Consider the following 26,274-nt stretch of genomic DNA (forward strand, 5'->3'; position numbering starts at 1 on the left):
GTATGAAATTCATTCTTGAGGAATTAAGGAGCCACTGGAGCTTCTTGAGCAGCAGTTAGTCCTCATGGTTAGTCCTATACCTTAGGAATATCATTCTGTCAGCTATGTAAATGGATTGAAGAAGGAAGAGACCATGGAGGCAGAGAGATCAATTAGGAAGATATCACAATATTCCACGCAGAGGGGATAAGGGTCTGAGGTAGGGTGGTAGCCATATGAATAGACAGAAGGGGTTGAATACATGAGAGGTTGTAGAAGTAGAATCAAGAAGACCTGACAAATAATTGTATGAGATAAAAGACCACCTAAGTAATTAACACTAAGATCATCCTAGATGACTAGAAAATGGTGCCCTTGAGAGAAAGAGTGAAATTCAGAAGAAGTGGGTTGTGGTGGAGAAAGGATAATCATTTCTGTTTTGAACACATTAATTTTGAAATGTCAAATAGAGAAAAGAGTTGGAAATAGCTAATGGGCAGTGATGACATTGGATCAGAACTCAGGAGACAAACTAGGGTTGTAATATGGATCTGGGAGTCATCTGCTTAGAGAAAATGGAATCAAGGGTATAAGGAGAGGGTTGGCTTTGTTGGTGAGAAGGACCGCATCTACATCAGAGATTTCATTAAAAGACAAAAGAATGGGGCATGATGTCAAGGGTTTTTGAAATAGAGTAGGGACAAGAGTCATCTCGGATGAATGAGATTTGAATTTCTCAGTAAAATAAGAGACCAGGTCTTTTCTCAAGAAGGTGGAGGAATTGGGTCTTATGAGAAGTTTAAGGAAAGAAAAGTTGTGGAATAGCTACTGTGAGGATTGGGATAGAAAATCTTTTTAAGGGTGGGATAAAGGGGCTGTTCTGGGGCCAGGTTGAGATTACATTAGGTAATATGATTCCCTCCAGCATTTTTTCAGTAGTATATGGGGAATAATCTGGTATTGGGATCTGGCAAGATAAGAATGGTGACTATATGAAGGGGTCAAGGAATTCAATGCTAAAATTGAACTGGCTAGCCATAGGTTCAAGATTGGGGAGGGAGGGAAGTAAAGTCAGATCAAGGTAAAATACAGGGGTAAAAGGACTGAAGGTGATGATAAAGACACAAAAGAAGTTTAGCAGAAATGAGGCATGGGTATAACAAGAAACTGAATAATCTGTTATTGGTCATTTTTTTTCTTTGCTTGTTTGTTTTTAACTAGATCTGTTATTTAATCAATGTAATGAACTCAGAGTCAACAAACTCTAAGCAGCAGGTCCTTTAAGACCTAATCTACAACATAACTGTCTTAGAAAGATATTTAGGCTCCTCCCACCCCTCAAGCCACCAAAGCCCAGTTAAATCCAGAACCAAGGTTGGTATTTAAATTAGTGCTGGTTTTATAATAGAAGGAAATTCCCCCCCTAAGGGTCTTTGCTATTATTTTGCGCTCCAGGCTTCCTTAGAATTGCTGGGAACCTAGGGGAGACAGGCCCCAGAGATCATGACTCAATCAGGATGGGGGTTGCTGTTCCTGGGCCTCTTGGCCATGGCTCATGGACTTCGGAAGGGTAGTGATCTGCTCAGTGTCTGCATGGATGCTAAACACCACAAGTCAGAGCCTGGTCCAGAAGATGACCTTCATCACCAGTGCAGCCCATGGAAGAAAAAGGCCTGCTGCACGACAAACACAAGCATTGAAGCCCACAAGATACCTCCTACCTGCACCACTTCAACTACGATCCCTGTGGAAAGATGACCCCAGCCTGCAAACGCCACTTTATTCAGGGATACTTGTCTCTATGAATGCTCTCCTAACCTAGGACCCTGGATCCAGCTGGTCTCCTCAAGCTGGAGGAGGGAACGGATCCTGAATGTTCCCCTGTGCAAAGACTGTAACCAGTGATGGGAGGACTGCTGAACCTCATACCTGCAAAGAGAACTGGCACAAAGGCTGGAATTGGACTTCAGGGATTAACAAATGCCCAGTTGAGGCTGCCTGCCACCCTTTCACATTTCACTTCCCAACACCAGCCTCCCTATGTGAGAACATTTGGAATCACTCTTATAAAGTAAGCTCTTTCAGCTGGGGCAGTGGCAAATGTATCCACATGTGGTTCGACTCAGCCCAGGGAAACCCCAGTGAAGCTGTGGCTAAATATTATGCCTTTGCCTCTGCCCCAGGCATCTTCAGGTAGGGGGCCAGTTTCCCCTTCTTGACTTTGACACTGCTGTTGCTTCTCTGCATCAGGCATAAAATCTAACCAATCTATATGCAAAACCAAGCCAAGATTTACTCCCAGTCTGAGACCCCTGGACCCCAGTTTCCTGCCTGACAGCCTGGCTCCCCTGAAACCCTGGCTTCTCAATCTGGATTCTTTCCCCTCAAACCTGAGCTTTCTGCTTGGAAGCCTACACCCCCACACATTTTGAATTTCACAACCCCCACCCCACTACTTAGGGGGCCCCCACTTTTATACCTCTTCCTCTGCATAGCAAAGTCCACCCACTGCCCTTCTCTTCTTTAGGGGAAATTAGATTTCTACCCTCTCTAAAGTAAAACCCTCCTTATTCCCTTCAAGTATGGATCATTTCATCGATTATATTTGTATCACTAGTAACTGGTCCATATATAAGTAGGTGCTTAATAAATGTCGATTAATCTAAAAAAAAAAAAAGATATTTGGGGCACTGAGAGGTTAAGTGACTTGCTCACAGTCATAATCAGTATGTATCATAGGCAGGACTTGATTTCAGGCCTTTACGACTCCAAGGAAATCTCCATCTCCATTATATTACCGATGCTGAGGAAGTAATGGTTGAAAAAAAAATCTTCAGACCAAACAAAGCCATTTCTTCCTGTCTTTTCTAATAGTTATACAAGCTTTTAATCACTTTTGTTTTCTCCATAGTGCTCTTTCCAAATTTTCTATCACTTTAGCTCTCTCAAAATAAGAAAATGAACCAATGCTGAAATATGATCCACCCATGATCAAGAAGCAGGTGGAATGAAAAAAAAAAAAGTATGGCATTAATATGACCCAATGCATCCAGATACTTACTATGTATCTACCTATTCACACACACATATATACATATATGCTCATACATATACACACATATGTATTCTGTTGCTATGGATAGAATACATTCAAACAACATCACCCAACACTAGAAGAGAAAAAATGCCTACTTCATTTTATCTTGTCTTGGTGGATTGCACTTCCATTTTTTGGGGGTGGGGGGGGGGGTGAGGGAGGGTTAGGAAGTAACCAGATCTGTGACTCTATATGTGCAGGGAGCTTCCAGTGAGAACTTCTTCTACCAATAAATAGCATTCTGCTTCTTTTTTTCAAACAACACATAGTCTTAGAGAGTTGTCTGAGAACAGAGAAATTAAAGTGACTTGCTCAGTCACACAATGGCACACTGAGACAGCAGTGACTTGAACCTAGATTTTCTTGACACTGAGACCAGTTCTCTAACCACATTCTTAATTCTTCTTATATTTTTGTTATACTTTAACTATAAAATTGTAAGTTGTTATTATTATGGCATTTTTGTATTATACTGGGAGAATTCATTGTTCTTCACATACTGCTTTAGCTTCTTTATGGTTACGCTCCTCTTATAGAGTCGTTTTTCAGTCGTGTCCAATATGGGGTTCCATTTGAGGTTTTCTTGGCAAAAATACTGGAGTAGTTGGCTACTGCCTTCCCCCAGATTGTTTTATAGATAAGGAAACCAAGGCAAACAGGGTTAATTGACTTAAGGCCAAATTTGATCTCAGGAAGATGAGTCTTCATGATTCTAGGCCTGGCACTCTATCCAGTGTGCCACCTTGATTATGCTCCTAAAGAACTCAAAATACAGAAAGGTATAACATTTTAAAAATGTTGGTTTTAAAACCAAGAACATACTTCATTTTTCTGGTATTGTTTGGCCACTATGACCATCTTTTTTATTTCTATAATGACCTTTTTTCAGGGAGGTAGCTAGTTGATACAGTACAGTACTGTGCCTGGAGTCAAGATAACTCATCTTCTTAACCTAAAATTTGGCCTCAGATACTTACTAGCTGTATGACCCTGGGCAAGTCACTGAACCCTACTTGCCTTAGTTTTCTCATCTTTAAAATGGGCTGGAGAATGAAATGGCAAACCACTCTAGTATCTTTGACAAGAAAACCCCAAATGGGAACATGAAGAGTCAGACACAGCTGATAAACAACTGAACAACAATAAAAAAAGTTAATTTAGGAATGCAGATTTTAAAAGTGGGTAGAGGAAATAAAATATTGCTAAAATATGCCCACCAGTGAAACAACTTAAAAAAAAATAAACCCAGAGCATGAAAAAGATTAAGATAATTCACTTAACAATAAACATTCCCAGTGACTCTAGAGACATATAGCATATTAAAAAAACTAGTCATGTGCAGACTGTACATAATTCAATACAAAGTTAGCTATCTCTTCACAAACTACCAAAACTGAAATGTGAATTTTACAAATTTATTTTTAAATGTTACACTCAAAGAGGTCTTTACATTTAGAAAATGGAATTTTTTCTCCACTCTCTATTTAAAGTTTAAATGTGTCTATTCTTTTAATATCAAGCCTTCTTTCTATGGAATATCAAGAAAAAAACAACACTATTGTTTATTGGTTCCTTGCCTCTCTGCTGCCCTAGGAGACTTTAGAGAAAAATTAGTTGGTTTTAGTATAAGTGCTAACTATTACCTAAAAAAAGTACTCTTACTTTAACATCCTAAATTGAGACGGTATTCGATTAAAATAATTTTGATTAATTGGTGACCCTCAACTAAAGATACTTAGGTATTTCGCATACTTTGATACTATATCAAGATTGTAGGAAAGATGTCCTAATTGCCAGAAAAAGACAAAATGAAGTCTGCAAATTATAGGCCACTAAGCTTAGCATCAATTCTTGATAAAATTCTATAATGCAGAGTGAAATGGAAGGTTACCAAACATCTAGAAAATGAAGTAGTCATCACGAAGAGCCATATGGCTTCATTAATAACAACTAATGCTAGACTACTCTTATTTCCTTTTCTGAAAGGATACTCAATTGATGGATCACTAGAATGCTATGGATTAAGTATGAACCTAGCTTTTAGCAAAGCAACTGAAAAAAGTCTATCATGATATATTTGTGGATAAGATAATGAGATATGGTTGAGACAACAGGTGTATTCACCAACTAGTTAAAACTGTGGTCACTGGTGTCTCAATGCCAATTGTCAAGAGGGTCACCAGTGGTCACAGTACACTGTAGATTTGGGCTAGGCAGTCAACAAGCATTTATGAAGCACTTACTCTTCTCCCATGCACTGTGCTAAAGCCTGCCTATATAAAAAAAAAGGGGGAGGGAGAGGGACACCGTGACTACTCTTAAGGAACGCATATTCTAATGGGGAAGACAACATGCCTTATATACATACTTAGAGGAAAAAGACTAACAGCTGGAGAGACCACAGTAAAGCCTTCCTACAGAATGTTGGGCTGAGTCCTGGAGGCACCCAGGTATAGCAACAATCTGGCTAGCAGCTATTATGGCTGTGTAAGACCAATAATACCAGCATACTGAAGGGCTGCTAACACAGGTTCTTTGGTCTGCTTTACTAAAGAAACTTTAAGGGTTAGTTAACAATCTCAGTTTAATTAAACATACATATATCATTCACTTAGTTCAGGGGGAAAAGATTAGCCCCCTGAACTTCAAGGGGGGGTGGCGTGGGGCGGATTTGATGGCTTGCTCAGTCTCATCACCCACATTCTTGCAGTGAGTGTACCCCCAAAAGTCAAACACCAACCTCGGATCTTATATAACTGTCTCAGGGGCCTGGGGCACTTGAGGCTCACCATTTAGAGTGTGAGAAATCACTGTGGGAAAGCTCCAACCACATCATATACAAATCAATGACTTGCAATTGTCTTAGTGCTGAGAAACATTCTAAGATCCCACTTCACCAGCCCCATTCAAACAAAGGCCAGAATCATTAAAGGCATTTAAGAGAGGAACAGCAAAAAGCAGCCCTGATTACCATTACACCAGGGAAGTTAGGAGGTGGAGGTGAGGAAAGAGAACATTCCAGGCATTAGGAATAGCCACTGTAAAGATAAGAGTATCATGTGAAGGGAAGGTAAGTAGGCCAGCATAGCTTAAATATAGAGTATATAGAGGGAATACCAGGAACTATTTGATTCTCACAACAACCCTAAGAGGTAGGTGCTTAATGTCCATTTTACAGATGAAGGGACTGAGACAGAGGTTAAATAACTTGCCCAGGAACATATTGAACTCAGGTCTTCATAACTCCAGGCCTGGTGTTCTATCTACCATAACATCTATATTTGGTCCTAGAAGTAACAGAAACCAATGGAGTTTATTGAGTACGTGGGTGACATGGTCAGGCCTGCACTTTGGTAAAATCTCTTTGGCTGCTGAGTCTTAGCCGTTTGCTGCATAAGTATCTATATCAATAACTTAGATGAGAGTGTAGATTGCATGCTTGGCAAATTATCTGATCAAAGCTAACATGAATAACAGTCAGGATCCAAAAAGATCTCAATAGGCTAGAACTCTGTACCTACTACAATAAGATGCAATCTAATAGGGATAAATGTAAAGACTTAAAGGTGAGATTTTTTAAAAAGCAAGTTCATAAGCACAGGTTGGGGAAGGCATTGCTAGACAGCAATTTCTCTGAAAAAGATCTGGTATTATTGTGAACTACAAGCTGTTTCAACAATCTGGCTAGCAGCTGTTGTGGGGGTGAAAGACCAACACAAGCCCAACAACAAGAATGCTGCCAGCACAGATTCTTTTGATCTGCTTTACTAAGGAAAACAACGTTAAGGAGTTGACAATCTCACTTTAATCCAGCAGAAAAATACCATTCACTTAGTTCAGGGGAAAAAGCCAGCACTCTGAACTTCAGAGGGAATACAAACAAATTACAAACATCAACAGACAGACCAAATACAATTCATGGTTACCAACATCTAAGTTCAGCCCGGGAGCTCATAACAAGGGCTGGCCCAGAGTCACAAGCGCCACCATGGCTGTGGGTAAGAGCTCCAAAAAATAGAAAGCCAACCCCTGGTTTTATATCTTTTTCAGGGTCAAGGGTGAGTCATACATGTGACTCACCCACATGACCTGAAATAGTCACAAAGAAGCAACTTAAACCCACATGGTCTAAAAGCCTCTGATGTCCCAAACATGCCACTCAAACCCATGTAAACTAGGCCCTCCCCTGAGGCAAGGAGGTCACCAAGGACTCCCAATCTAATCAAGGAAACAAAGGCCAACTCTTCAAGGGTACTTGGTTGAACTGAGTGCTAAGAGCCCATTTTGATTGCCAACACACAAGCCCAAAACAAGTTAACATTGGGATAAGACAGGTTTCCCTGTCCCTGCCCAAAAAAAGCCCAAAACCCAAAAGTATGTCATTTTAAGCAGAGGTGAGAGAGGCATAACGTCCACAAGCAAGAAGATGATGATGTCACTGTACTCTACCCTCATCAGATTATTTTTGAGGAATTGTGTTCAGCTCTGGGTACCACATTTCAGGAAGGACTAAATTGAAGAGAGTTCAGAGGAGGGTGAGGAGAATAACGAACAGCCTCAAGATTATAAAAAATGACTGAAGTAATCAGGGATTTAACCTAGGGAAGAATGAGAGATATGAAAGTCAATTTCAAATATTTCAAGGTTTGGAGAACAAAGTTTCATGGGATATGAATTGGGATTCTGTCACATAAAAGAGGGAGCAGATATGTTCTCTCTCAGCCAGGAGTTAGCAAATTTCTGTTTATTTAATGTAATGAAAGACTGCCCAATAATTACCTCTACCAACAAGCAAAACAGGCTACTTTGGGAGGTAATGGTTTCCTCCTACTGGAGGTCTTCCAACAAAGGCTGTATGATCATCTGTTGAGAGAAAGTGCTTTTGCTTGGGTAAGTTTGACTATATGGCCATCCAAATATGAGATTCTCTAATTTTGTGAGACAGGGAAGAACAACGTATAACAATAATGTTGTTTGCAGCTGTTGAGGGGTGAAAGACCAACAACGCCAGCAAATAGGAGGGCTGCTAGCACAGGTTCTTTGATCTGCTTTTCTAAAGAAAGCAACTTTAAGGGGTTTATAATCTCCCTTTAATCAAACATACACGTATCATTCACTTAGTTCAGGAGGAAAAGCCAACACCCTGACCTTTAGAGCAAATACAAACAGAAATTACAAACAGAAAATATCAACAGATCAAATAACACAAACCAGTCGACAGGCTTCTAGCTTTCTGTCCAACATCTCACTACATCGTTATCAAGGAAGCACCAACATCTGGGCTTTCAAGCCAGAAAACGGGTTCCTTAACAACGGCTACCCAGAGTCTCGTCTGGTCAAATCACAAAACACTCTTCCAGTGAGTGAGAGACCCAAACGAAATGCTAACCTCTGAGTTTATATATCCTGTTCAGGGTCAAAGGGCATCACAACCATGCGACTCAAACCTATGTGAACTAGGCTTACCCTTGAGGTAAGCAGGTCATCAAAGATTCCCAGATTCATTCAAAGAAACAATCATCAAAGGCACTTGATTACTTCAGTGCTCCAAAAGAGAAAACAGTAAAAAAGTCCCACCTTAATTTCCAATACACAATGAAATGATAAAGATAAAATAGAAATTATCAAAACAGGTCATATATAGAAAAAACCAAGAGAAATTGCCAGTATTAAATTACCTCTATCAGATTCCGTTCTACTACTTTATTTTCTTACAACTGTTAAGTAGAGGCAGGTAATTTTCCCTATTATCAGCTGAACAGATACAGAAAAAGGATAACTTCCAGGCTGAGTTTTGGTGTTTCTCTAACTCACAAAATTCTGGCCAAAGAAATATTTGAGAAATGCTATGCAGAGCAGCAAATCAACACAATTTTTCCTTTTTGGGTACTCCTAAAAAGAAAATTCTAGGTATTAAAAGATCCTTTAAAGTTTTTATAATTAAAAGCTCAAGTGAAATTAAGAACTCAAGTGAACTTGGTGCTATCTATATTGTTAGATAGTCATGATCTGGAAATCTGAACAAAGCATTATATTAGATAACCATCATTAATTACTAATTATTGAAAGTTTGTTTTAAAAAGCTAGCAAATCAAGTTGCAATTTATTTCTTAAACTTATTTCAAAACAAACTCTTTAAAAACTACTACTCATTTTTGAAGGTGTATTTGACTTAATTTAATTCACCAAACATATATTAATAACCTACGATGAACAATGTTCAGGAATAAAAAAGATGGATACAGATAAAGTAACAAAATAACTATGATACGATAAAAACAATACTACTGACCTTATATATAGCTATAAAGTTTACAAAGTGCTTTTACACATACCATACTTTTTGGGGTTTTACAACGTCCAGAAAATTGGGTGATTCAGATTCATAAGGCCAATTTTACTGAGGCTCAGAAAGTTTAAGTAGCTTGCCCTTGTTTACGCAACTATTAATGAATATAACCAAAATTTGGCTGTATAGAGTACAGATGACTGGAGAGGTATCATTATAAAACAGACCTAAATTGTGAAGAGCACTGAATGCCAGTATAAGAAGTCTGTATTTTAGTTTGCATTGAATGGAAATCACAGAAGGTTCTTGGTCAAGGAGTGCATAAGGAAAATTGCTGAGACAGCAGTGGAAGAACAGACTTGAAGGTAAGAAAATTAATTATCAAACTACTGCAATAGTTCAGTTGAAAGGTTATAAGGAAGGCTGGACTCAAGGTGGTAGCAGTGGAAGGATGAAGAGGAACATCTAAGAAAAACTGCAGAAATATAATTAACAAATCATGCCAGCTGGTGGGGTGGAAGAGGAAGAAGGAAGAAGACAAAAAAGTCATAAATTATTATTATTTCACGCATGGGTAACTGGAAGAATGGTGATATCTCTACCTGAAATATGGAAGACAGGAGGAGGGACTGGTTGGGGCTTTAAGATGAGTTCAGTTTGGGACAGGTTGAGATTGAGGTGACATGAAAGGCTAGAGAAATATCTGCTAATTTTCTACATAGAAGTGATAACTGAAGTCATGGGGACAGATTTAGTAGTTTAGAGCAGATCTGCACAAAGGCAGGAGCCAAAATTAAAATAGGCTAAACTTCTTCAGGCTGTAGATAGATTTTTAGCAACTCACTTTCCAAGTAAGAATATAATTAATGATTAAACTATTTTGCAAGTAAACCATATTTTTAAGAAAAGGGAAATTTCAATTAATATGAATTAACATTTATTACTTAAGATTTTTATTTATCATGAAATCACATTAATGTTTTAAAAAATTGCTTTGCTAACCAGTACAAGCCTTAATACACAGGTTTCTTACTGTTTACATTTAGTTAATGGGAGGTATTATACTTCTTGTCAGCAATCAGTTTATCATACTTTGGAATCATGTTTGAAATCAATTTCTTTAAAACTAACCTTAGTAGCTGCCTTATTTTCTGAGTTTATTTTCTTGAAAAACTATTGTTCCCCCACTCAGATTTTTCAATAATTTGGACGCTTTGATTTGTTTTTCATTGACATCCAATTTGCTTAAGTCAAGATGTTTTGATTCAAAATGGCAACAAAGACTGTATTCCTTCGAAACGGCTATTACTTCTCGGCAAATAAGGCACAACATTTTGTCTCTCATGTATTTACTTATTCAAGTATCTATTTGTCCATTCTGCGTTAAATATGTTCTGATTTGATCTTCCGTTTCTTTTTATCACTCATTTTACAAAGTCACCCCCAAAACTTTAAAGTTAGAACCAAAAAATCTCCAACTGCTCACATGCACAGAAATACGGAACTGAGTGTCTTACCTTAGAGAGAGCACCAGACACTCACATAACTTGGAGAGTAGCCACACAATGAAGGAGAGGAGGAAGCTCTCACACTGTTGCTGCTTAGCACATAGTGAGCGTCAGCTGTGTTGGTGCATGGCTGCACTCACTTTGTCCCTGTTCAATGCCAGTGATGATGGAAAACACTGCAAAAAGATAGACTCTCACTCCTCTAAGACCAGAGCCAGACTGAAGATGGTTGGTTGCTGCGGTTCACATGACAAACGGGAGTGTGTGCAGTGGCAATCCACATGCCAAGTTATATGACAGGCACAGACTAGTGGAAAGCAGACTAAGAGGGGTACAGGCAAGGTATTCGTTACATCTTTAATTTCTTTTACATCCTCTACATTTTTCCCCAGCGACCTGAAATCCTTTGGTGGGCTGCAAGCAGCCCATAGGCAGTATGTTGTGCAGGCCTGGTTTAAAGAAACATGGCGGGAGAGGAAGAAGGAAGAGAAAAAGGCTTTAAGGGATACCTGCACTAAGGGTTCTGGAAAACAGAAAGGGCACAATCAGGAGAATCAGGAGAACTGCAATGTTGCAGAATCCAAAGAATGTGAGACTACTATGAAGAAAAGAACGGTCAATATTAATAAACCCTGCAGGAGGATCAGGGAAAACAAAGCCTGAAAAATGTTCAAAGAGTAACGAGGTAAATAACAACAAAATTATATATACTCCCCAAAAAGGAAATACTCAGATACTCTGATAACACTGTTTGATTTTTTTACTTTAAATTCTCAGCTGACCTCACTATTTTTTATTGTATCCTGAGCAATTAAATGCTTCTTGACTGATTCACTGTAGAAACATTAAATAAAAACCTTGCCATATTGCATTTGCTTCAGGCAAAATATTCATTTGATTACAAAATGATTGTTATAAATTTCTAGACATATATAAAATCAAACATTAAGATATAACTTAAAGCCAGTTCTTGTGAGCAACAAGATGGGGGACTACACATTTACTCTGATGTTGTTTGGTGCTATTCATTTGTGTTTGACTCTTCATGACCCCATTTGAGGTTTTCTTGGCAAAGATACTGGAGTGGCTTGCCATGTCCTTCTCCAGATCATTTTACAGATAAGGAACTGGGGCAAACAGGGTTAAGTGACTTGCCCAGGGTCACACAACTATATTAAGTATGAGGCAAGATTTGAACTCACAAAGATGAGCCTTTCTCACTCCAGGCTCAGCCTCTATCCACTGTGCCACTTAGCTGCTCCATTCATGCCTATGACCTCTCAAATCTCTCCAAATCAGAAATTATGCACCAAAGATACAGTATTTTCAGCTGTCTCCATAGTCTAGGAAACCCAAAATCCAAAAGAAGATTAAAAAAAACCAAACCTAAAAACCCATTAACTGATGCTCATTGAATCTCAGCACCCTTCTCTAACCTCCCATTCTACCTGAAGAGCAACTGCATTAACAGACCCAAAGATATGAAAAAGGTACTTTCAAGTGCCATGGAGCTCTCTAGTCTCTAGCTCTCTCATGAGCTACAGCAGCCCCTGCGGAAAAGCTGGGTGCTGCAAAACTCTGAACTGCCTTTGCTGGGGCAGACAACTCTGTAGTACCAACAGAGCTGAAGCAAAGACAACAACTCTGTAATACCAGCACACAAGCTCCATAAAGGTTCAAACTACTGATGCCAGGCCAAATAATTAAGGAACAGAGGGAGCAGGACAGCACTTTGTGTGAATTTGTGTGTGTGTGTGTGTGTGTGGAGGGGGGAAGCAGGGGGGGTCAGACACAGGGACTAGGGCACTGTGGCACTCCACCAGGCCTGAGGGAAAGAGCACAGCATTCACCTGGGGCCCAGTTTTGATTGCCCAAAACTCTGTTGAGTCAGAGACCTAAGCTAGTGAACCACGACTTGCTAAAAGGCTAAGATGCTTTGACATCCAGACCCTAAGGAAATCACAATCAGAGGGGATGGAGTCAGAAAGTAAATGATAAGGAAAAGAAGAGGGAGGAAGGGAGACTAACAACACAAATTGCCAAAGGTTTCAGCAAGAAGAAAACTCAAAGATCTTGAACACAAACAGATAAATGAAGAACAAAATATAACAAATAACAAAAGGAAATAGAGCTGCCACATCTAGTAAACAAACTCAGGCTCCTATGAATAAATAACGAAAACAAAGGAAAATGGCCCAACTACTTGATGAGACAGAGGACCCTAGGAAAGTTAGGGAGAAAATGGAATCAAAACATGCCTTATTGGTTCAAAAGAGAATGAGAGCAGAATTATGGTCTGCACTGACAAGATAATGGGCAGACTAGAAAAGCTGGAATCTGCAATGGTAAGCCTTACGAAATGTGAAAAAAAAAAAAAAGAAAACAATAGATTGGGAATGCATATACACAGAATTAAAGGAAAATCTAAAAGAGAAGCAAAAAACAATGACATAAAAAGAAAATACTCTCATTATACAAGCCTGGGAGATTTGGTGTTTAAAATGTCTACTTCTCCTTTAACTGAGAACAGAGGAGTTAAAATCCCTGGGGGCAATTTAGCACCTGGGAGAGAGGGAGAACATGAATCCAGGAAAGAGATTTTTAGGCAAATGTGGGAGAAAAAAGGTAAGCAGTGGAAGGTATATATAAGTGGGGGAAGAAGGGGGTAGGGAGAAAAAGGGGAGAGGGCCCGCAGGAACTCTACATGGGATAGTGTCCTCTAGGACACCTGCAATAACTGGTATTATTCTGAGAGTGGGACACAATGGAAAAGGGGGATACAGGGGGACAAACCCTATAAAGCCATGGCAGAAAATACCTAGAGGGAAAAACCTAGAATGGCTATCTTGAAAGCCTTGACTTCATGAGGAAAACAGATAAAAGAAAGAGACCAGATAATTACTGGGGTCCTAAATCAGAGAAGGAGTATCTAGAACAGACAGAAAACACAGATAATGAAAAGAGTGAAGGAAATCCTTTTTGTGGAAAGGGTGTTTAAAAATATTTGAAAAACTAGGGAATAGGACTAGTTAAAGGAAGAGAGTATCTACTTGGTTGAGAAGAAAAAAGAGTGATGAGAAAAAAGGAACGAATAAGAAAAACTTCAAAGGGAAAGGGGTAGGAAAGAAGAGGGGACTGGGATGAGGGAAAGAGAGGGCCATCTAAAAAATTTAAATTAAATGAAGTAACAGTACTATACTTATAGTGGAAAAGAGAAAAAAAATCTTACTTGAAAAAATCCAATATTAGAAACAGAATAAAGAAAATATAGACCTAACTCTTATAACTTTAAATTTAAATGGAATAAACATTCCAATAAAAAGTGTAAGAGTGACAGACTGAACAAGAAAACAAAGCTTTAAAATTTATTACTTAAAAGAAACACATTTAATAAACAAAGACAGACCTAAACAAAAATGAGGGGATGGAAAAATTTTTACTATGCAACAAGTTAATCCAAAAAATCAGGCACTGAAATAATGCTATCTGACAAAGCAAAAGAATAAAATAAAAATTTATATATAAATATATAAAATATGGATAGATAGATAAATAAACAAGAAAAGTGTATCATGCTGAAAAGAACCATAGACAACAAACCAATATTAGTAATAAACTTATATGTTTCAAATGCCTTCGCAAACAAATTCATCAAGGAAATATTATCCGAGTTTCTGTAAGATACAAACAATTATCTGAGTTTCAGAAAGATACAGACAACAACAAAAAAGTGACAGGAGACTTCAATATCACTCTCTGTTCTGGTTAAGTCAAAAAGAAATATAAACAAAAGAGAAAAGAGGAAACAGAACAGATTTCTGGAGAAACTAGAGTTGAAAGACTTATGGGATCTTCTAAATTGGAAACTAAAAGAATATACATATTTCTGAGCACTACGTAGTACTTTTACAAAAATTTATCATATAATATGGTAGAGATATCTCAAACAAATGTAAAAGGGCAGAAATAGCTAATATTTCCTTAGATACCATAACATAATTTAAAAAAAAACTGTTCAGTGACCACAAACAAAAATACAGACCAAAATGGAAACTTACAATGAAATCTAAAATGAGTGGGTTAAAAAAAGTCATAGAAACAATTAATAACTATGTAAAATAAATTAATAAGACCATATGTAGCAATGAAATCTTAAATAATGAGTCAAAGAACAAATCACAGCAGTAATTGATATAAATCATAGAAACAACTGATTGGGGCAGCTAAGCGGCAAAATGGACAGAGCACCGGCCCTGCAGTCAGGAGGACCTGAGTGTTCAAATCTGGACTCAGACGCTTGACCCTGGGTAAGTCCCTTAACCCTAAATGCCTCACACATTAAAAGAGAGAGAGAGAGAGAGAGAGAGAGAGAGAGAGAGAGAGAGAGAGAGAGAGAGAGAGAGAGAGAGAGAGAGAAGAACAACTGAGCTAGGTAAAAGAAAATAGTAACACCAGACAGAGATCTAAAATAAACTGATTTTTTCCTGAGAAAAGGAAATACATCTGGCTGCTAAGAAACGACCAAAGAAAAAAAATCCTGCTCATAATAGATTCATAGAAGAATTCCATCAAACTTTTAAAGAACAATTACTACCCACACTTCACAAATCACTCTCAAAAATAGAGAAAGCACCCCACCAGAATCCCAGTATGAGATAAAATACAATCCTAATACCTAGAACAGGGAAAGACAAAGAAAACTATAGTCCAATATAACTAATAAATATTGACTGAAAAAATTTAAACAAAATTCTATAGGATAACAGCAATTTAACCAAGAAATCATTAATTATGATCATGTGAGATTTATACTAAGGATTTAAGTAATGTACTGTTAGAAAGATAATCAATAAAATTAATCATATTAAAAAGCAAAACATCGAAAACCACATGATCCCATCAATACATAACGAAAAGGCTTTTCACAAAGTACAGGACTCTTTCATGATAAAAATCCTACAAAGACAGGCACAGAAGGACCTTATCTTAATATCTTTAAAAAGATTTTTCTAAAAACAAATTCAAAAATCGTATGCAATGGGGCTATAGTAGAGAACCAACTAGCAAGGATGCTTACTCTCCACCTATTATTTGATATATTTCCAGAAATTCTAGGGAAGACAAAGAAATTAAAGGCAAAAAGATAAGAAAAGAGGAGATAAAACTTCCTGTTTCCTGACTATATGATGGTATACTTGGAAATTGCTACAAAATCAGAAGAGATATCAACTGAGTTAATTCATAGCTTCAACAAAGAAGAAGGCTAAAAATAAAACTGTCAAAAAACTAAAGCATTTCTCTACAATAAGAACAAAAGGCAAGAAGCAATATTAGAAAGGGAAACACCACTGAAAATAAATACAAATTCATAAAATATCTTGAGATTGATCCTCCAATTTAATTTAAAAGTGCCCCTTAAAAAATTATGAAGAACAATATTCAGGGCTCATGACGAGGCCATGCCAATAAAACAAAAATGATAATACTACCAAAATTAATTTATACTTTAAATGCTATACCAACTAAATTATCAAAGGGATACTTCATATAACATGATAAAATGATAAAAAAAGATTCATTTGGGGAAAAAAAAAACCAGAAATGTTTAGAATATCTCTAGAGTCAGAGGGTAAAATAGAAATTGAAAGAATCCACCAATGGCCTCTTGAAAAAGAACTCAAAAAGAAAACTCCTAGGAATATGGTTGCCAAATTCCAGAGTTTCCAGGTCAAGGAGAAAATACTGCAAGCAGCCAGAAAGAAACAATTGGAGTATTGTGGAAACACAATCAGGATAATGCAAAATCTAGCAGCTTCTGCATTAAGAGATCAAAGGGCTTGAAATATGATATTCTGGAGGTCAGCAAAACTGAGTATAATGCACCAAGGCAAAATATGGACTTTCAATAAAACAGGATTTTCAAGCTTTCTCACTGAAAAGACCAGAGAGTAATAGAAAACGTGACTTTCAGGCAGAGCAAAGCTGTCCTCTGCAAAGCAGGAACTTGACTAAAGCTCTCTCCCAGAACCCCCCAAACACCCATAATAATGGCTCTGAACAAATCTGATAACTACAGAACCCATGAAATAGCAGAGGGAAGCAGGGCTCCAGCACAGGACAGCCTGGATGGTTGCTGGATAAAGTATATCACACAGTGCTGGGAGCAGAGCGGAACAGAGCACAGCATGGGCCACACCAGGGCCAACCAGACTGGGAGCTGGGCAGAATAGGCTGCAGCACCCTCAATCAGTGAGCTGTGGCAGTTACCAGACTTCTCAACCCATAAACACCAAAGACAAAGGAGAAGGTTAGTGAAAAACTGCAGGGACTGAGTGAAAGGAGTTTGCAGTTGGCCACCTCCACAGGGGCAGCAGACATGGAGCACCTCTGAGGCTGTTTACAGAGCAACAGCTGCAGTTGCTTCTGGCCCCAGGCCCACCTGGTGGGAGGAATTAAGTGGCAGATCAGAACCACAGCAGGAGTGAAGAGCCTGCTTAGATCTGAGTCGGAGTCCTGGTTGGCGTTTCTTGGGGGAGGAGAAGGGCTGGTGTTCCAGAACTTGCTGGGTAGATATAGGTCTGAAAACAACAGTGCAGCCCCTCAAGCTTGGATCAAAGTACTCTCTACTCTACAAGCAGTGATATCCCGATGAAAAGCTCAAGGGTCAAGTAGCTGGCTGGGAACATGGCCAGGCAGCGAAAACAGCCTCAGATTCAGACTCAGACTTTGGAATCCTTCTTTGGTGACAAAGAAGACCAAAACATACAGCCAGAAGGAGTCAACAAAGTCAAAGAGCCTACATCAAAAGCCTCCAAGAAAAACATGAATTGGTCTCAAGCCATGGAAAGGCTCAAAAAGGATTTAGAAAATTAAGGAAGAGAAGTAGAGGAAAAATTGGGAAGAGAAATGAGAGTGATGTGAGAAAACCATGAAAAACAAGTCAATGCCTGGCTAAAGGAGACCCAAAAAAATTCTGAAGAAAATAACACTTTAAAAAAAGGACTAACTGAAATGGCAAAAGACCTCCAAAAAGCCAATGAGGAGAAAAATGCCTTGGAAGGCAGAATTAGCCAAATGGAAACGGTGGTCCAAAAGACCACTGAAGAAAATACAACTTTAGAAATCAGATTGGAGCAAGTGGAAGCTAGTGACTTTGTAAGAAATCAAGATTTTATAAAACAGAAACAAAGGAATGAAAAAATGGAAGCCAATGTGAAATATCTCATTGAAAAAACCACTGACCTGGAGAATAGATCCAGGAGAGATAATTCAAAAATTATTGGACTACCTGAAAGTCATGATCAAAATAAGGGCCTAGATATCATCTTTCAAGAAATTATCTTAGGAGAACTGCCCTGATATTCTAGACCCAGAGGGTAAAATAGAAATTGAAAGAATCCACCAATAGCCTCCTGAAAAAGATCCCAAAAAGGAGAAAATACTGCAAGCAGCCAGAAAGAAACAATTTGAGTATTGTGGAAACACAATCAGAATAACACAAGATCTAGCACCTTCTGCATTAAGGGATCAAAGGGCTTGGAATATGATATTCCGGAGGTCAATGGAGCTAGCATAAAAACCAAGAATCACCTACTCAGCAAAACTCAGTATCATGTTCCAAGGCAAAATATGGATTTTCAATAAAATAGAGGATTTTCAAGCTTTTGCAGTGAAAAGACCAGAGATGAACAGAAAATCTGACTTTCAAACACAAGAATCAAGAGAAGCATGAAAGGGTAAACAAGAAAGAGAAATCATAATGGACTTACTAAAGTTGAACCTTTTTGTTTACATTCCTACATGGAAAGATGATACGTATAATTCATGAGACATCAGTATTAGGGTAGCTGAAGGGAATACACACACACACACACACACATATACATATATACATATATATATATATATATATATGTATATACAGACATATATACATACATATATATGTACAGACAGAGGGCACAGGGTGAGTTGAATATGAAGGGATGATATCTAAAAGAATAAAATCAAAATAAGGGATGAGAGAGGAATATATTGAGAGAGGGAGAAAGGGAGAGATAGAATTGGGTAAATTATCTCTCATAAAAGTGGCAAGAAAAAGCATTTCACTGGAAGGGAAGAGGTGGCAGGTGAGGGGGAATGAGTGACTCTTCCTCTCATCAGATTTGACCTGAGGAGGGAATAACATACACACTCAACTGGGTATCTTACCCCACAGGAAAGAAGGGGGAAGGGGATAAAAAGGGGGTTGATAGAAGGGAGGGCAGATAGGGGAGAAGAGGTAATTAAAAGCAAAAACTTTTGAAAAGGGACAGGGACAAGGGAGAAAACTGAATAAAAGGGGACAGGATAGGATGGAGGGAAATATAGTTAGTCTTTCACAACATGAGTATTTGTGGAAGTGTTTTACATAATGATACATGTGTGGCCTAATGTTGAATTGTTTGCCTTCTTAGGGAGGGTGGGTGGGAAGGGAAGAGGGGAGAGAATTTGGAACTCAAAGTCTTAAAATCACATGCTCAAAAGAAAAAGTTGTTTTTTCATGCAACTGAAAAATAAGATATATAGGAAAGGGGGCATAGAAATCTATCCTGCCCTACAAGAAAGGAAGGGGAAAGCAGATGGTGTGGCGGACTGGGGTGACAGAAGAAAGGGCTGACAGGGAATGGGCAATCAGAATATATGCCACCTTGGAGTGGAGAGGAGGTTAGAAAAGGGGAGAAAATTTGTAACTCAAAATCTGGTGGAAATCAATGTTGAAAACTAAAAAATTAAATAAATAATAAGAGGATCCTTAAAAAAAAAGAAATATTTAGAATATCAAGGAAAATGGTAAAAAGTAGAGATGAAGGGGGCACGACTTTTAGACCTGAAAGTACATTATAAAGCAGCAGTTGCCAAAACTATCTGGAACTGGTTAAAGAACACAGAATTAGAGCAATAAAACAGACTAGTAAAGAAAGAAAAGAAACAACAGGATAATCCATTTTTTCATACAGTGAAAAACTATGTAAGGAAAAAATATCTTTGTTAAAAACTGCAGGGAAAACTTGAAAGCAGTCAGGAATAAATTAGATTTGGATCAATACCTTACACACTATTTAATAACACATTCTAAATAAATATGTGACCTTAATAGTAAAGATCATAATATAAAAACATTAGAAGAGACAAACAACATTCAGAAAATTGAAAAAGATAATGCAAGATAAGACTAAATCAACATAGGGGTGACTATGGAAAGGAAAGCATAGTGGTAAATTATTGATGGAATTTAGATGACCAAAATTAAGATGATTTTGGAAAGTAATCTGGAAGTAGGTAAATAAAATAACTCCAATGGACATATTCTTTGCCCCAAAGTACTATTGGGTATAAACTTCAAAAAGGTCATTTAGAAAAGAACATACCCATATACACATATACAACAAATCACACACCCACACACACCCAGCATTTTTGGGGATGGAAAAGTAGATGCCTCCAGAGGAAGAGCTAAGCAGAATGTGGTATGTTAAATTGAAATGTTTTTGTACAAAAAAAGCCAATGCAACAAAAATTAGGAGGGAAGCAGAAAATTGGGAGAAAATCTTTACAACTGGTATCTCTGATAAAGGCCTCATCTCTAAAATACACAGGGAACTGAGCCAAATATATAGGAATACAAGCCATTCCCCAATTGAGAAATGGTCAAAGCATATTAACAGGCAGTTTTCAGAGGAAGAAATTAAAGCTATCTATAGGCATATGAAAAAATGCTCTAAATCACTACTGCTTAGAGAAATGCAAATCAAAACAACTCTTAGATACCACATCTCTCCTGTCAGATTGGCTAAAATAACAAAACAGGAAAATGATAAATGCTGGAAAGGATGTGGGAAAATTGGAACATTGTTACATTGCTGGTGGAGTTGTGAGCTGATCCAGTCATTTTGGAGAGCAATGTGGAACTATGCCCAAAGGGCTATAAAAATGTTCATACCCTTTGGCCCAGCAGTACTACTTCTAGGGTTGTATCCCAAAGAAATCACACAAGTGGGAAAAGGACCCATATGTACAAAATTATTTATAGCGGCTCTCTTTGTGGTAGCCAAGAATTGGAAATCAAAAAGATGCCCATCAATTGGGGAATGGCTGATCAAGCTGTGGTATATGAAGGTAATGGAATACTATTGTGCCATAAGAAATGGGGATGATAGACAGACTTCATAACAACCTGGGAAAACCTACAGGACATAATGCTGAGTGAGCGGACCAGAGCCAGGAGAATACTGTACACAACCACACATATATGGATTCCGTGAGGACCACCCCTGACAGACTTCGCTCCTCTCAGTAACACAAGGTGCAGGCACAACTCCAAAGGACTCATGATGGAGAATGCCATCTACATCCAGAGAAAGAACTATGAAGTTTGAATACAGATTGAGGCACACTTCATGCTCGCCTTTTTCTCCTCTCTTTTGTTTTTGGGTTGTTTTTTTTTTTTTTGGTTCTGTTTCTTCTTTCTCATTATTCATTCCATTGGTCGTAATTCTTCTCCGCAACTTGACTAGTGTATAAATTAATTCAATGCGAAAAAAAAAAAATGAGGTATATCAACGTAAAGGAACATATTGCTATGTGATTAAGAAACGGTGAGTAGGATAAATATTGAGAAGCATCAGCCATGTAAAGATTTATATGAACAGATGCACAGAAAAGTACACAGTGAAAAAAGAGGCTGTTGTTGTTGTTCAGTTCCTTCAATCCTGGCTATTTGTCACCCCATTTGAGGTTTTCTTGGCAAAGATACTGGAGTAGTTTGATATTTCCATTTCTAGCTCATTTCACAAAAGACACAGTGAGTCAAACAGGCTTAAAAGACTTGCCCAAGGTCATACAATTAGTCAGAGTGTGAAGCCAGATTTGAACGCACAAAGTCTTCTTGATTCCAAGACTTGTGTTCTATCCACAGTCAATTACCCATGGACCACAAAAGGATGAAAACTATGTAACTGAAAATAACAAAAAACACCAAAAAATTCAAAATGTTGCATACAAAGGAGAGATAAAAAAGAAACATCATCCATCATTTTATAGATGGAGAAATTCCAAATTATGAGAAACCACCTATGTTTTCAGATGTTTCCAAGTATTCATCAGTTGGCTGATTGTTTTTCTCTTCTTCCTCTTTTTAAAAATAAATTCGTTGTTATATGATGTAGTGTATGGAGAAAGGGAGAGATATAGGGGAAAACAGAATGTAAGTTCCTTGAGAACAAGCATGGATTCATTTATGTCACTGAATTCCCATGGCACCAGTCACACAGTAAGCACTTAATAAATGCTGCTGATTAACTGATAGATGATTATCTTATTTTACTACTAAGCCATGAAAGAGTAGGGAATATGTCTTATTAAACTTTGCGTTTCCCCTAGTGCATAACACATTTGTGAATACATAATAGATGCTTAGTAAAAATTAGTTGGGTTGAAATTTAATGAACCATTAAAAATAAAATAATAAAAAAAATCTTAACAGACACTCTGACAGTAACTATCACGCCCTTCTTTAGTGGTGAGCTCAACACTGTCATGGCTGGAGGTAAAGGAAATCCAAAGCGCCTTACCTGGCAATGAATTATATTCCTTCTATTGACTTCTGTAAAATCACTGAAGGGGGTGAGATGGACAGAATAAGCAAGTTGGTAAAGAAGAATAAAATGATTTAGGACAAGGAAAGTCCTTTACTTGAGCCCTACTCTGATTGCTCATCAAGGCATGAAGGTGACTCTGGGTTCTTTCTAATGCTACCAGAGCTTCAGCTAACTACTAGGTGATGGACTTGCGTTTCTTTCCTGTGAGGACCAGTTGTGGATTTTGGGCATCGTATGTCATACAGATAGTCTACTAAGGCATGGAAGAATGTTGTGATCTACATCTTCCACATGGAACCTCCACCTAGATAAAATCAGGGATTTTTTAAAGTAGAGGGAAAGCAGGATGCATAATTGACATATTAGAATGAATGTTTTAGAAATAGTTTACATTTTTCTTATTGTAGACTCATTTGCAAACTCTTGTTTAAGAATACTCAGAGCAAGGAGTTGCCACTATCTGTACTAGTCACTAGTAATGTACATCAGGAAGTGCCAGAAGAAAGTGGGGAGTATATGGCAGATATTTTCTCTTGTCCCCTCTGCTTGCCTCTCTGTTTCTGGGATACATGGGGTAGGCCATGGAGATGAGAGTCAGTGAATGAGAAGGCATTAGAAACAAAAGAAACAAAATATCAATGAGAAATGGTTTTAAAAATAAAAAGGTCAAGCATTCATATATAGAAGTACAGATTTTTACATACTAGACTCATCGATGTTTAAGCTGGAAAGGTCCTTACAGCTCATCTAATCCAACCCGTTCATTTTGGAGATGAGAAAACTGGGGCCAAAGAGATTAAGTGATTTGCTGAGGGTCACAGAGCCAGTTAGATGGAATTTAGAATACTGAACCTCCTGACTCGAAGTCCAGTGTTGCTTTTAGTGAAGTAGGACTAACCTCTCTATTTTCACACATCTGTGAACAACTATACAAATGAAGGAGAAAATACCAGGACCTCTAAGGGCTCGCTGACAGGAAAAGGGTAGAGAATCTTTAAGTCTGAGTGTTAAGAGAAGATGATTGTGAGAATATGTAGGTGTAAAGGACATATACCCCACTGTTAACTAGCTCTACAACACTTCAGTAATGGGGAAAACATTCATTTTGAAGGATATAAGTATGTTTTCCCCAATGTCTGACCTAAAAGTCAAATTTCATGACTGACTGCAAAAATCCTACAAATGACATGAGTTACCTTGTCTCAAATGTTGACTCATTTTTTTTAAAAAGCAACAAAAATTACAATTCCAGAACAGCAAATTATTTGGGGCTTGAGGTATGATAATGGTATTTCATAATAACAAAGAGCCTTTGTTGCTTTAAAATTTGTTTTCTGAAAGTAAATTTTCTTCAACTTGCTACCTAAGGGGACATATTTGTAGCAATAGCCTACTAAAGCCCCAAGCAAGTAGCAGCCTTTACTTACCATTTTCTACACAATTTAGTTTCCTATGGATTTGGAAGTAAAAAAAAAAAAAAGAAACAAAAAGCCCTAACAGGTTGTTTAGTTTTAGGCCTCAAATCTGAAAGCTTATTCTTAATTTCTACCTAAATCTGTTTGGGGAGATTTGTCAAAACCGTCAAGAAAACTTGCAGAACAGTCGCTGCTTTTGGTGAACTATAGGGTGTCCCAAATGTCATAGTGCATTTGTAAGATATTAAAGCTGATTTAAGATTTGGAACACCCTTTATGATTGTAATGCAGCAAATGACAGGACTTGCATTGCATTCACGGCAGTAACTTTAAAACTGCTTAGCAACATTACCAACTGCTTTACTCGATAAATATATTGAAAGTAATCAACAGTCTGAGTGGTTGACAAAAACTATTTTCAGGTTTTAAAAACCATTTACAACAGTTTAGGCTTTGAAGTTTATTCAAACATCTTGTGCTCTGTGGTTGAGAATTATTTTTTACATGAAATGCCAAAGCTTTAGTTTTAAAATTTAGAAGACTAAATATAAATGGCTGGTCAAGCAACTTCTATCTGTCTCAGCCACAGCCTCTAGCAGGTCTTCCCATGTAAAGCTACATACACTATGTTGTATTAATCCAACTGAAAAGTCATAAAGGTGATGGGGAAAAGAGAAAAGATGGCGTTCTCTATACTTGATGCTTTGGGGGAGAAGGTAAATTCACTTTGTAGCAGGTCAGTTTTAACTCTTATTACCAAACTGTGAATTACAAAGACTGTAATATCTCTGCCCCATTTTCTTGATACTTCATTACACACACACACACACACACACACACACACACACACACACACACACAGCTCATGATGTTTCCCAACTTTGATAGTAACATCCTGGTGACAGTGTTCTTCTCCTTATTTCTTTTTTTTTCTTTTCTTTTTTTTTTTTTGAGGGGGTAAGGCAGGGCAACTGGGGCTAAGTGACTTGCCCAAGGTCACACAGCTAGTAAGTGTGCCAAATGTCTGAGGCCACACTTGAACTCAGGTCCTCCTAACTCCAGGGCTGGTGCTCTACACACTGCGCCACCTAGCTGCCCTTCCTTATTTATTTCAGTCAGTACTAAAACAACCAGGTAAGAGGCCAGAACTGCTGACATCTTGTCATGACTTTTCTTTTTTTAGAACTATTTTGTGTTTGGGTCTAGATTAAGAAAATGAATCGCAATACTCAAAAGTCATTTTTATTTGGATCTGGAACCTCTTTTTTTTTTAAAAAATCCAGAACTCAAATGGCAAAACAAAAGAAAAAGCAAAAAGGAATTTCCTTGCACCCACTAGAACACAAAAAGAATTTTATATGAAACTATGAATCTCCACTTCACCCTTCTTTAAGAGTATAATAAATGGTATTCGTGTGTTTCAAAATAGTCCTGCTTGTCTGAACTTCCTTCTGTCCCCTTCTGTGCATTTAAAAAAAAATTACCATGACCCTATTGGTTGGCATTACCATGGCTAACCCCTTCTTCCCTTTCCCCCATACCTCTTTTTTCTCCCAAGTGAAAGAAAGAAGGGAAGGAAGGAAGGAAGGAAGGAAGGAAGGAAGGAAGGAAGGAAGGAAGGAAGGAAGGAAGGAAGGAAGGAAGGAAGGAAGGAAAAAAAGAGGGTGGGTGTGGAGAGGCAACCAAACCTTTGTAATAAATAAGCATAACTAATCAAAGTGATCCCACACATCAGCCATGTCAATAAAAGTTATGTCTCTGTACCGAACCATCACTTCTCTTTCAGAATAACATGTTTTTATCATAGGTCCTCTGGAGACGTCTTTATTCAGAGCTCATAAGTCCTTTAAAGTTGTTTCTTTCTTTTATGGTGTTATCTTTGTATGAATTATTCTCCACATTTCACTCATTTTACACTGCATCAGTTCATACTCCTCAGGATTCTCTGAAATTATCTCTGATCATTTCTTACAACACAATAATAGTCCATTACATTCATAGACCACACACTTGGTTCAGACATCGACTGGTTGTCTAAGAGGTAATCTAAGACACGGCCATAGATTCTAGTTTTTTTCTATTACTTCCCATTTTTCATCCTCCCTTCAGGAGCAAAACGTTTGATACACTTGTGACTATTCCCTTCCTCTTGAACCTCTTCCCTACTCCCATCCCTGCTTGTTATTCCAATCGAGTTTGCTGTATTTCTACACCCTCCTTTATTCTTTTCAGATAACAGTGAGGTTCATCTGATTCTTGTCCTTCTTACCTCTTCTTCCATGTTCATTCTCTTCTGCTACCAGATTTACGAGAATCACCGCCTTTAATGTATTAATATATTCCTGCT

The 26,274-nt window shown here is 37.9% G+C and overlaps 1 protein-coding gene and 1 pseudogene across 1 annotated transcript in view; one reads left to right on the forward strand and one right to left on the reverse strand.

Moving 5' to 3' along the window:
- The window catches only part of ARID2 (AT-rich interaction domain 2), a 236,290-nt gene that overhangs the window by 121,743 nt on the left and 88,273 nt on the right, over positions 1 to 26,274 (reverse strand). The gene's annotated exons all lie outside the window — the stretch shown is intronic.
- LOC118850085 lies at positions 1,528 to 2,176 on the forward strand (annotated as a pseudogene).

The sequence above is a fragment of the Trichosurus vulpecula genome, chromosome 5, assembly GCF_011100635.1.
Source record: "Trichosurus vulpecula isolate mTriVul1 chromosome 5, mTriVul1.pri, whole genome shotgun sequence".
In the NCBI taxonomy this organism is placed as follows: Eukaryota; Metazoa; Chordata; class Mammalia; order Diprotodontia; family Phalangeridae; genus Trichosurus; species Trichosurus vulpecula.